At 40.9% G+C, this 12,449-nt stretch overlaps 1 protein-coding gene across 7 annotated transcripts in view; it reads left to right on the top strand.

Moving 5' to 3' along the window:
- FYN (FYN proto-oncogene, Src family tyrosine kinase) overlaps positions 1-12,449 on the top strand; it is a 139,029-nt gene that overhangs the window by 71,683 nt on the left and 54,897 nt on the right. Inside the window, exon 1 of one of the 7 annotated variants that reach the window (XM_026119918.2) lies at positions 7,361-7,379. The exons of the other annotated variants lie outside the window; for them this stretch is intronic. The gene's annotated coding sequence lies outside the window, so the exon portion shown is untranslated. Of the gene's footprint in view, positions 1-7,360; positions 7,380-12,449 lie in introns of those variants that run through there. 7 annotated transcript variants of the gene reach the window in all.

Here is a 12,449-nt window from a genome sequence, read left to right as displayed (position 1 = left end):
TCTATAATTAAATAATTTTTAGCTGTGACTTTTAGCCACTATCTCTTCCCTAAGAGAACTCTTCATAAATGCTATGAGAGGCCAGCACCATTCCAGGCCACCATCCTGCTTCAGCAGGAGCTTTAGAAGTGGTTGCAGTGTAGAGAATTTCTATGTCAGGTTATCACTGCTATTTTGCTTCCACTATAACCAGCAATTCTAATGATTCCCTCCCACCCCTGAATATTTATCTTCTTTTGGAGGATGTCCATGAACATAGTCAATGTCTTGATGTCGTCTTTTTCTTTTCTCTCTCATACATCCCGATAAATTCCAGGAGTGTTGTGATGTAGTTTTAGGCTCTTCTGGGTTGGAGAAGCTTCTCCTTGTCACACAGACAAGAACTTTCCTCCTTTAAAAAAAAAATCATTTCTGTTCAGTGGTGGAGGAGGATGCCATGCCCTAGGCACAGCTGATGAATTAGTCGTATAGTTTCTTCAGGTTGGTAGCCAGCATTGGTAGAAATCTGTTCTTTGATCGACAGTTCTCTAATGATGTTGGACAGGATAGCAGCAAACGCTCTGTAAGTCTGAGTTGGCTGAAGCACTGGAAATTTCTTAAAGTCTGAGATAAATCCCTTTGGAGCTTGCTTTGTGTGCTCATCTCTTTCCATTTCTTGTGTTTAACCAATCTGAATCCAGGTCATCTGTCCTAGGCTAATCTATGTCAGTGGAGTGTGAAGGGAGCAACGTTTTTTGTTTGTTTTTTTTTTTTTTTTAAACCCAGAACACATGAGCGAAAGAGCAGGCAGTGAGGACACTGCATTGTGCAGGCATTGTGGGGCACTTCCCACAACGTGTTGCAATAGCTGTTGGTGACGGTGCTGACAGAAATCCGTTCTCGGTCAGTTTGACAAAAGGTAAACTAGTAAATGGCTCATCAGATGTACTACTTTGGTTATTCAGCAGCTACTGCTGTCCAGTTACTGTCTTAATAAGCTCGACTGTTGCCCAGAATAGTCCAGCAGTCTCCAGTTAAACTTTCTTTAATTTACAGAAGGAAATCCTGGTGATGTTGCATGCAGCTTTTCTGCAAGGATCTGGAAATACCTGAGTCATCACAATCCATTTGTTAAATTTTATAGATGTTGCACACCTTACGTTTAAAAAATAGTTTGAAAAACAGCATTTACTAATGCAGTCTATTTAAGTCTTTTCCAAGGGCTTTTAAAGTGTCAGATGTGGCTTGCAAGTAGCAGAGACTGGTGCTACAGATTATTTAAATGTGTATGACTTCATCAGTGAATAATTTAAAACCCCCACTTATTATGTAGATACATTCAGTATCTAGTAGAAGCCTTATGTATGTGAGAAATCATACTTTTTTCCCCTTTAAGTCATCTCACCTGCAGTATGCTTGTTCTCGATGGAACAACGTAATGTATCTGATTATGATTTGGAATCTCTCCAGAAAGCTGCTCTTCAACTTGCTGCTGTGATTTACAGGAACAGCCTCGTGACGCTTCTTCAGCCTTTTGGAGCTTCCTGCTTCTACGTTGGTCATTCCAGGGCTAACATAATTTCAGATCCTTCTTAGCAATTAGGTTAGGTACAGTCCATTTCCTTGTAAAATTGCCTGAGCAGGTCCTCTGGTAGATGGTAATAACCTTGTTGTGGCTCAGTGGGGTTTGGCAGGGTAATTAAAATGGACTTTAGTTCTGCAAATAGGTATGCAGTTAAACTCCACAGATCTGCTTAGGTGCTTGGTTAAGTTTCTATATACATAGGTTCAATTGTGAACGTATTTATCTTTTATTTATGGTTTCCACTGCAATCTACACATCCTTTGCTCTGGAAAATCATAGTTTAAGTACACTGAATGCTAAAGCATTTCTATCTCTTATCACAGAAGTGCTCCAACACTAGATGGATTCATGCTGATATGTGCCATCTCTTTTTTAGACATTTCTTTTAAAACTCTTTTAATCCCTGAATGCTCAGGGTTTTTAAGAAAGAGGAAAGAGAAAACAGTTAAAGATTTCATACAAATCCAGAATTACTTACCTTTGTGAGGATCTTTCCAAATAAACCTGAGATTTGTACAAAGTTGACGATTACTTTTTCATGTGGGGTCAATATTGATTTTGTGCTGCATGAAACATCCTGCTACACCTTAGTGCAAAATAAACCGTGCTAACCTCTTGACCCTCCCCCTGACAACCTCATCATTTTCTGACTGAATGTGTCTGGTCCCCCTGCAGCTATAGCTATAAACACAAATGTACCTTTCAAAATCATTTCTTGAGTTTTTTCTCTTCATTTCAGAGAGCACAGAGAAAGTGGAGTGTCCCTGTCTGCACACAGACATACCCTTGCATTTCCAACCAGTAGTTTGCGTTAAAAAAAATAAAAAAGATAATTAGCATTGTGTATGTAGTTAATTGATTTAAAATTAAACGCCACTGGTGCTAGTAAAAGGTCATACTGGGTTTTGTTATGGCTTTGAGAACCCCAGGGCTTTAGTGAAAGCTCTCTGTGAGAAGGGATATTGTCTTTGTATGCAATCTGTGAGAAAAGAGGAGCAAGGGATGCAGTTTTTACAAATGATACTGCAAATTTTATTATCATGCCTTCATTTATATCATGGTTTTACTGTGTTGATTTTAAGAAAGTAGCCTTTCGTATAAGGCAATATAAGGAGACAGGGATATTGTCTTAAGCACAGAAAAAGGAGCTGATGTGCTGAGTGGATGAGGATAGAAACCTGATCTCTGGCTTGCTAGTCCACCACTCTCATTATTAGACGATCCTGCTTCCTAGGCAGACAGATTACTTCATATTTTTATTCATTAATGATTTATCAGACAGCTCCTCCCCTAAAGGCTCATCTCTTCTGTTATATTCACAGCCCACACGCAACCAGTAACATGTAGCTGCCAGCTGACACTCTTACATTAAGTGTGCAAGCTGCTAGTACTTTGAGTCTTCTGTTGCCCCCTTTTCCCTTTCCATCAGAGCTGCTTTGGCTCACCTACCTGCTACTTGGTGTCCTAGATTGCACCAGATCCATAAAATCTCCCTTTATCCTGTTTTCCTATCCCATCTCTATAATCCTTTTGCTTAATGGTCTTTTACTAACTAGCCTTAAAGAAAAAAAAAAAAAAAAAAAGATGAGGTGACTCCACTTGTAATGTGGCAGTGCTTGTGTTTTTGTTATTGAAATACTTAGTGGCTCTTTCAGAGTACTGTGCATTTTGGTGTGAGGATGTGCTCAGTGGTGATTGACATTTTAGTTGCAGGTAGAATTAGTAGAGAAGAGAGGGCTGAGGAGAAAATGAAAGAACTTTGTCTATGAACCTATGATGTGAAGGTGTGGGTTGGCTTTAATTTCAGGTTTTGCTCTCAAGTTCTTGGCACAGCAGCTTTTTGAATTCTTTTTTCAGTTGTCTATGTGAGATAGTGATTTTTATCACATTGCTGAATATCAGCCCCATTCCTGTTCTCTGTTCTGCTCCCAGAAGTCAGTCATGCTTTGAGGTCTGGGAAAGAGAGTCCAAATGAAATCTCATGATTAAAGGGAAAAATTCCAAAATTGTTTACTGCTTTCCAGCCCTGCCAACTACCTTAATCACGATCTGCCTACTAGTTATTCTTGCAGTAGGCCAGTGATGCATAGAGCAGCAGTAAATGTCCACTGCATGTGGGTTATGACTGTGCACAAGGGTTATAGAACAGGAGGAATAAATGAAACACCCATGAGTAATTTATACATGAATATATAACTCTTGAGTGCTTAATCTACTCTTGGCAAGTGGTGATTGATAACTAATTCTCTCTTCTCTCTCCTACACCCTCCCAGCATCTTCAGAAAGGGCATGTGACAGGAATAATAAATCTTGCAATGAATTCACCTCCTTGTTTAGTACTCAGAGCTCTTGAAACTCTGTGCCATCTTCAAGCCCATTCTTTTAGCAGGCTACAGTGGAAACCATGGATTAAAAGTGCTATGAATGCCTCAGTAGGAAGAAACTGACTGCTCTTTGAATGCCTAAAATACATGGTCACTCACATTATTTTCAAGGACTTCCTGAATTGCTCCCTAACCTGGCTGTTCAGGCCCCTTCATGTTCCCCTTTGAAACATCACTTAAAGTTAATCAGCATTAAAGACATCTGGCTCTAATCTAGGGGCTTCATTGCTCCTACAGCTTCAGAACAGCCAGAACCTGACATGGCATGATCTCAGGCTTTGGGAGATGTCTGGATCTAAATCCAGATTGGATCATCTTTATTCTGGGTCTCCAAGGTGGAGCTTTACACTGCTGTTTTAAGGACAGAGCTAGAAGGAAAAGTGGAATTCAGGTTGATACACAAAATAGCTTGGCTGTGCTGTTATAGACCACAAAACTAATCCATTTGAATACCTTTGGCTGGAGTGGAGAGAGATGGGTGAGAACAATAGAAGGCACTGTGTGTTTTGGGCAGCCAGGTGTCTGGAAAATCACTGTGAGCTTTGAGAGAGTAGAAACTCTACCTGGTCCTCAGTAGCCTCCCTCTTTCAACCAGAGCAGCAAGCAGGCTATGAGGCTCCCACAAGGCTATGCTCACCCAGGCCTGTGGTGACTCGGGACAGAAAAGGGAAAGAAACAAGAAGAAACTGCAAATAACTTATTTCCAGGGGCAGTTTTGCAGCCAGAACAGGGACTTGAGACATGGATCTTACATGTCCCCAGACCAAGCATGCAGGCCACCAGCTGCTGCAAGATTGGTGCATCGCAGAACCTTAGATGATGACAGCAACTGGGCTTGGGAAGGCACTTTGACACATTTGTAAATGTGCCAAAACCTCTTCCAGCTCCATCTGTAAAAGCTGTCAAAGCTGGAATGTGGCTGTCAACAGAACTAAGGGCTTGTTTGCACCAGGAGGTTGCCATCAGAAAAGAAGGGTGCAAAGTTACAGCACCCTGACTCCTCCTTACCAAGTTCCTGTATATGGTGTGTGTTACCACATGCACAGTGTGCATTAAACGTGCAAGAAGCTGCTGCAGCATAAATAGTGTGTGCTGAATTTTCACCTAGCACTAACTGCTTGTGGTAAGCCTCAGTTTACCAAGCAGTTATTTGCTTTTTCTTGCATTTCATCTCTTGGTTTTATCACTTGGATTAGAACACTTGGATTAGAACACAGGTTCTAAAGTAGCAGGGATTTGAATCATGCCATTAGCCTGCAAAATGTGTATCATGCTTTTGTTTATGTTAACTGGCTTGCTGCATTTGTCTGTAGTTTCTAAAAGGAGGGGGAGGAGGAGGTTAACAAGTGCAGCAGGTGTAAGTATGACCTGACAGAGTCACGAAACCGCTTAGGTTAGAAAGGACCTCTGGGGATCGTCTGGTCCAACCCCCCTGCAGGGTCAACTAGAGCAGGTTGCCCAGGACCATATCCAGCTGGGTTTTGAATACTCCAGGGATGGAGACCCTAAAACCTTTCAAGTCAACCTGTTCCGGTGTGTGACACCCATACAGTAAAAAAGTGGGGTTTTGTGTGTTTAAATGGAATTTCCTGTCTATCAGTTTGTGTATGTTGCCTCTTGCCCTGTCCCTGGGCACCACAGAGGTGTCTTGCTTCTTCTTCATCTTCTTTACTGCCTCTCATCAGGTATATATACACATTGATCAGATCTCCCCGAGCCTTCTCTTCTCAAGGCTAAATAATCGAGGGTGGCCTTGCAATGATACAGGCCAGCTCCCTCAGCATTCACAGGTGCATCCCATCAGGGCCCACAGAGCAGTGTATGTCCAGTTCATTTAAATGTTCCCTGACCTGATCCTCTTTCACCAAGGGAAAGTCTTCCTTGTTCCAGACTTTCCTGCTGGTTTCAGGGGTCTGGGATTCCTGAAGTTCAGTCTTACCAGTAAAGAGCAAGGCAAAGAAGACATTGAGTACCTCTGCCTTTTTTGTGTCCTTTGTCACCAGATCCCCTGCTTTGTTCAGCAGCTGGCCCACATTTTCCCTGGTCTTCCTTTTGCTGCTGACATACCTGTGGAAGCCCTTTTTTCTGCCCTTCACATCCCTCACCAGCTTTAATTCCACATGGGCTTTGGCTTTCCTAATCCCATCTCTGCACGCTCAGGCCATGTCTCTATATTCCTCCTGGGTCACCTGACCCTGTTTCCACCTCTTGAACGCTTCCTTTTTATGTATGAGTTTAGTCAGGAGCTCCATGTTTGTCCTTGTGGGCCTCCTGCCACCTTTGCTTGACTTCCTGCATGTCAGGATGGGCCATTCTTGAGCTTGGAGGAGGTGATCCTTGAAAATCAACCAGCTCTCTTGCACCCCTCTTCTCTCTAGGGTCATATCCCATGGGATTCTTCTGAGCAGGTCCCTGAACAGGCCAAAGTCTGCTCTCGTGAAGTCCAGGGTTGTGATTCTGCTATTTGCCTTGTTCCCTTCCTCTCAGGATCCTGAACTCCACCATCTCATGGTCACTGTAGCCAAGGCTGCCCTAGCCTTTACATCTCTGACCAGTTCTTCCTTGTTTGCAAGGATGAGGTCCAGCAGTGTATCTCCCCTCCTCAGCTCCTCAGTCACCCATGTTAGGAAGTCATCAGCAATGCACTCCAAGTGTCTCCTGGATTGCTTGTGTCCTGATGATTCACATTGGCGTTCTAGCCTTTTTTCATGTGTAATGTATCAGTGACTGCTATTTCTCTGTGCAAAATATTCCGTCATTTCACATAATTAAACTTTCGAACTCCATCCTGAAATTATGTCCTGTAGAAAGCAGTTTGAGAAAGAAGGCTGAGTGGGGTTTGTACCAAGATGAGACGTGTAACCGACCTAGTGCGTTGTTTTTTATTTCCTCCTCTTTTCTCACGCTTAAATGTAAAATAAGCATTATACTGTAGGAACCAGGCAAAGGCTAATTTGCCTCATTTGAATGTGAAAAGGAGCCCACATCCTTCCTGTGCCCTGCAAAGAATGCAAAAAGACTTTGCAGAGAAAACAGATGTACTAATATGTATCACTTTGTCGGGGGGAGGGGGAATCCAGGGTGATGCGATTAAACCAATGCTGAACTTGCAAGAAAACAAAAGCACCGACATGCAAAATATAGTGCTGGGAAGCTGAGAAAGTTGGGACTGTTCTCTTTCACTTACATTTATGCTCCTGGCATCTGAAAAGCTGTTCTGAAGAATAGATACAAAAGGAAACATGTAGCGTCATTTTTCACGCTCAAAAAAACCTACATTGAAGATGCTTTAAGTGCTTCATGTTAGCTTGCTTGAATGCAAACAAAAAGCAGAAGCTCCGGCACATCCTTAGAGAAATCTGAATTTCAGGGACAATATTGCTTAGCCAAAAGAGTTCACTACTCGTATCGTACACAAGATAAACATTTTTGTAAGTATCCATGATTTTATTTATATTTTGAACTCCTTTACCTCTCTAATGCTCAAATACAAAAGACTTAGGGCTGCCAGCTCTCCAAAAATACAGGGTACAGTGGGGAGGGTTTCAGTGGTTTCAAAGAGCATAGAAGATGGAGAGCAAATGAATTCTGGATATAATTTCTACATCTATGCAATCAGGTTCAAAACTTTGTCCTTTCCTGACCCTTCTGTCCATCCCTTTTCATGAACTTGCTAATTGGCAGTCAGCATTGATCCATCAGCTTGCAAATCCGCTGCTGCTCAGACTCCTGAAATTCACCCCTCTGCATGATGTATATTTGGCCCAGAAACAACATAGAGTCTCTTGCCAACTTTTATCTTGCAGACAGGAGACAGTTGGATGTAGCCATTTATTGTTTATGTGCATCGACTGTCCCGATAATAAATGGGTTAAGAGAATACTTGAAAGTTACCTTTTTAAAAGCTACCTCAGACTTCCTAAATTAAAAACTAGTTTTGCAAAAACAAAGAAGTGAAGTGTAACAGTCAGTCATGTTTCTTTTTTCAGCAGTGCTAGTTGGGTAGCATCCATGAGTGGGTACAATGCTTCAGGCGGGTTTTACGCTGTTCTCCATAGATGCAGCATGACACACATTTTCTTACTATCTGGAATGCTGAGGTTCTGGGCCATAGCAAAACTCTCCAGAATTGATGCTTTCTGCTTCTGAAATTGATACGGTTTGCACATTCAGGAAATATTCTTAATTCATAGGAATTTAAAAACCATAGCTTTGACATCAAAAGTAACATGTATGGATATGAAAGGCTCAATAGCCTTGAAAAGAAGAATTTTAAGCCCACTTACCTGAATCACTTAAACAAATGCGAATGCAGTACAGTAGTTTGAGATGTTCGGATTGCAGTTTAGCTGCAGGCTTGTTTTGTAGAATCAGGATAAATTGAATCTTGGCCTTGAACTAGTATCTGTGTTTTGGAACAAACATCTCAATGCAGCACACTGCAGAAGGAAGGAAGTAGAATAGAAATTAGATCACTTTCCTTTCCTGCGTTATTTCTTGTAAGCGTGGTCTTCTTACATATGGAATAAACATTTCCTGTTGTAAAAATATTGTAGCAGCCTGCAGTTGCCAAACGACTGATAACCTGCTATCACTGAAAACTGGAAGTCATATTAGACTAGTGTGTTTAGGGGGAAGTGTTCAAAGCATGCAGACAGTCAGATCTCAGGTGCTCATCCTGCTCAGAAAAAATAGTGAGCATAAACTACCTAATATCTGCTGTAATTGTCATAACAATTGTAGCTTTGCAGTAGTGGAAAAAATGATGAACCTTGACTCTTCATATAAATGGCAGTGTAATGATATGGGTGCACTCAGTTCTTGCTTTTTGATTTATATCATCATATCTAGCCAAAATCAGGTGGATATCTTATCCTCTTTATTTCATTTGCTTTAATCCTATATTGTAGATGCTTTATTTATCTATCTAATACTGATGAGTAACCCCATTCCACAAGTTGTTTTAGAGCACCATTAAGTCCTGGCTGTGCTAACTGCACTGTCACTATACTGTGATAGCAACCATATAGGTTGGAACCCAGTTCAGTACTAGTAAACTTTTGATTTGGTTAAAGCCCTCTTCTCATTCCTAGTGTTAGAACAATGTTTCAACCATGCTTCTTCAGAGATGCTAAGATATTAGAAAAAATGCTTTAAAAATATAGTAAGACAGCATGAGAAATTCAGGGAATTTCTTAGGATGCTAAGTCTTATTCTTGATCAGCCTTTGTCTTCTGAATCTCTAGAACAGCAGTTCTAAAGTTATCTTCTAGAATGATACAAGGAGCAGGATACCAGACACTGCAGTGACTGAAATGTTGGATAATTTGTGATGGCTTCTTGTTATAAGACCCTAATTCCCTGAACATCGACACACTTACCCAGGTCCCAGCATAGCTTAAAAGGCCATGCAGCCTCTACCAGTTTGATGATCAGCCAAACTGTGAACCACACTTTGTGGCCACATTTTGGGTCAGGTAGGTCAGGTAAAGGGTGGGAGATGATGAAGGCTAAAAGACTATTTTGCCTTTTGCAGGGGTGGTTTGATATTCTGGATCAAGTAGTTTCAGTAGCTGTAACACATGGTCACTCATCTCTGAGAGACCCTGCTCCTTACAGACACTGAAAATAGTAATGTCTGTCTGTCTCTCTATCGTGGTCAGATAGCAGATGCAGACTTTTATTGTGGTAGAGTGACCCACACAAGTAGTCGCAGTAAATGGAAGTGAGAATAAGTTTCTTCACAGGGCTGTCTCTCCTTGGAAGCACTCTAGGTACACAGAAGGGGGAAGCTTTGGGGATCTCATCTGGCTTTTGCGTGATACCATTACAGACAATCTGTCTGCATGAACTGATGGGAAAGGGAGAACATTCCTCCAGGACAGGAGGAGGCCTTTCTTAGGAAAGGAAGTAAAAGAGGGAGGAGGGAATCAGGATTTTTGGTTTGGGATTTGTCTGTTTGCATTCCTTGTGTAAAGTTGACAGACCAGCCATTTTCAGCCTTCGTAAGGTCACCCATGAGTTCTGAAAAACTGTGCCATTGTTCTGTGTTTTTTCTCTTCTCCTTTTATAGAGAAGTTATTTCAGGAGCAACTGTGACCAATTAGAGAAGAAAATTTTTAGTTTACTCTTTTGTTCTGAAGGTAGTCCTCATGGCTTCCTTGATTTGGTTTCCTACCAGAATTCACCTTTCCCTTGGAAAATATTCCCAGCTTCTCTTCTTGCAGTCCCCGTGCAGAAGAATAAAAAGTTGCCTTGATGTTCCCTGAGTTGGCCTCAAGGTCTCTAAAGCTTGGTTATTTAAACCAGTGGCAAGACAGGAACATTTCATTGGCTTGAAAGCAGATCTGTACAGTCCCTTATTTTTTAGAAGAATGAGAGACAGGGTTTGCTTTAAGGTGAGGGAACTGTATTAGTAACTCTTTTGAATTTACTCTAGCCATAAAGGTCTGAATTATGCTCTTCCTGAGGTTTGAGATTAATGTCCTAGATGAAACAGATGTTTCATGTGTGTTATAAAGAAAGAACCAATTTTATATATATATATATATATATATATATATATGTCATATGTAAGTCTAAGCTATAAATCAAATACTGTGTATATATCCAAATGATGCTGTTGAAGTGTTTCTCTTAGTTTTCCCTTTCTTAGACAACATTTATTGGTTTTACTGCTGAGAGGTATGTGTTTGGCCAGGTTTTAGTTTGTACTCTATTTTCTCTTATTGTTTTCTTCAGTGAGGAATGGAGATTTGGTAAAACCCTTTTCTAGCCTCTGTCTACATCAGCACATTCGATCTGCCTGCGTCCAAAAGAATTATGTCAAAACAATTGCCTGCATTTGTTTCTTAGCATGTTCTCCAGCAGCACTGTCGCTTCAGGGTCAAACTGGAATACATTAAACTGGAATTGGGGCAGAAACTGCAGCAAGCCTCAGGTTAATGGTGCCTCTTGAGATTTGCAAAAGTGACACTTCTGGGGTTCATTGCATTAACTTCCATAGCATTTCTGAGTCTGGTCTGGGTGAATTACAAAGGCAGATGGTTAGTCTCACATACTCCTATTTAATTCTTTCTCTATATCTGGAGTAAAAGGACAAGCTTAACTTCTGGCTCATTTCTTAATATTTCAAAAAGGGTTTTTTTAATCCATATTTCAAATTTATTTGCTTCTATGTTGTTTCTATATATTTATGTTTAGGAAGATTACCATAATTGCTTCGTCTTTTGAAATAAATTTGTGAGTTCTAGCCTATATGATCTCTGGATGAGTGAAAACTAGTGCATCTTTTGACATAAGCAAAGCTTTTAGAAGGGGTAAAAACCACAACTGCACACCTGCTAAGCAGGACACCCTAATGCCGTAGGATGTAGCTGGTTGTGCCAGAGAATGGGGGAGAAAAATGCATCCAGGAGGACAAAAGATACTAAGATATAAAAATGCACAGTTAAAACTGTACTTTATTACATTCTGATTCATCTTCTGTTAGTAGCTCTGAAGCTTTGCCCTTGATAAGCTTTTTACAAAAGTTTTGTTCTTTTAGTAAATAGAGTTGCCAGTCATACACTTTTGAGTCTCAAGATCTGTTGATAGGAATGCCAGGTGTAGCAGAGACCATTTGTTGGTGGTGTGTGTTGATGAATGTATGCGTGTGTATGTGTGTATATATATGCATATACATACATATATATACACACACACACATCAATAACACTTGGACAGACTTTTTTCCTCCCTAAAATTTTCACAAGCTTTATCACTTTAGTTCCCTCTGCAGTTTTATATTACGCTCAGTTTGCCTATGATGGGATGCTGCTTTTGATTGTACTGGTCTATGCTGTATTTTAGCAGGTATCACATAGTGAAAGTGACTGAAAGTGCCAAATACACTTTTTTTTCCCACCTGTTGAAAAGAAAACTATATCTGTCGAATCATGATTAATTAAATATAATGAAATGTTTGTATGAAATAATGCCTTTTAAATCTCTGGAGTGGCATATGTGAACCAACACTGAGCTCAACTAATTGAGATTATTTTATCTGTTTTATTTGCAGAATTTACATTGCAGCATTCAGTCATAAGTGAATTCATTCCAGAAGCTTAAAATGAGCTGATGCCAGCAACTGGCACAGATCAAACAGTCCCCAGTCCCCTTTGCCACTCCTGCACATTGATGAGATTAATACTTTCTGGCCAAAGGCCCAGGTTAAGACGGACAGTGTGGACAAAAGCTTGTACTGTGTCCTTGAAAACCACTAAACTTAAATATTGGCAGGCTGCAGGATGAAGGAAATTCAGTAGCCGAGGCCCTGCGCTGAGCACAGTCCTTCGCAACCCACCTGCCAGAATCCAGCCTTGGGATGCAGAGCCAAGAGCTTTCTTGGCAGCATCCAGTTCCCTCAGCAGGGTGAAGGGAAAGGAGAAGAAATGTGAATATCCTGTGTGATCTGGGAGGTGCCTGCTGGAACAGTACTCACATCCACTTATCCCATTTAA

The sequence above is a fragment of the Dromaius novaehollandiae genome, chromosome 3 (assembly GCF_036370855.1).
Source record: "Dromaius novaehollandiae isolate bDroNov1 chromosome 3, bDroNov1.hap1, whole genome shotgun sequence".
Classification (NCBI taxonomy): domain Eukaryota; kingdom Metazoa; phylum Chordata; class Aves; order Casuariiformes; family Dromaiidae; genus Dromaius; species Dromaius novaehollandiae.
The sequence above is the reverse complement of the archived record's forward strand: the minus strand, read 5'-3'. Positions and strand labels throughout refer to the sequence as shown.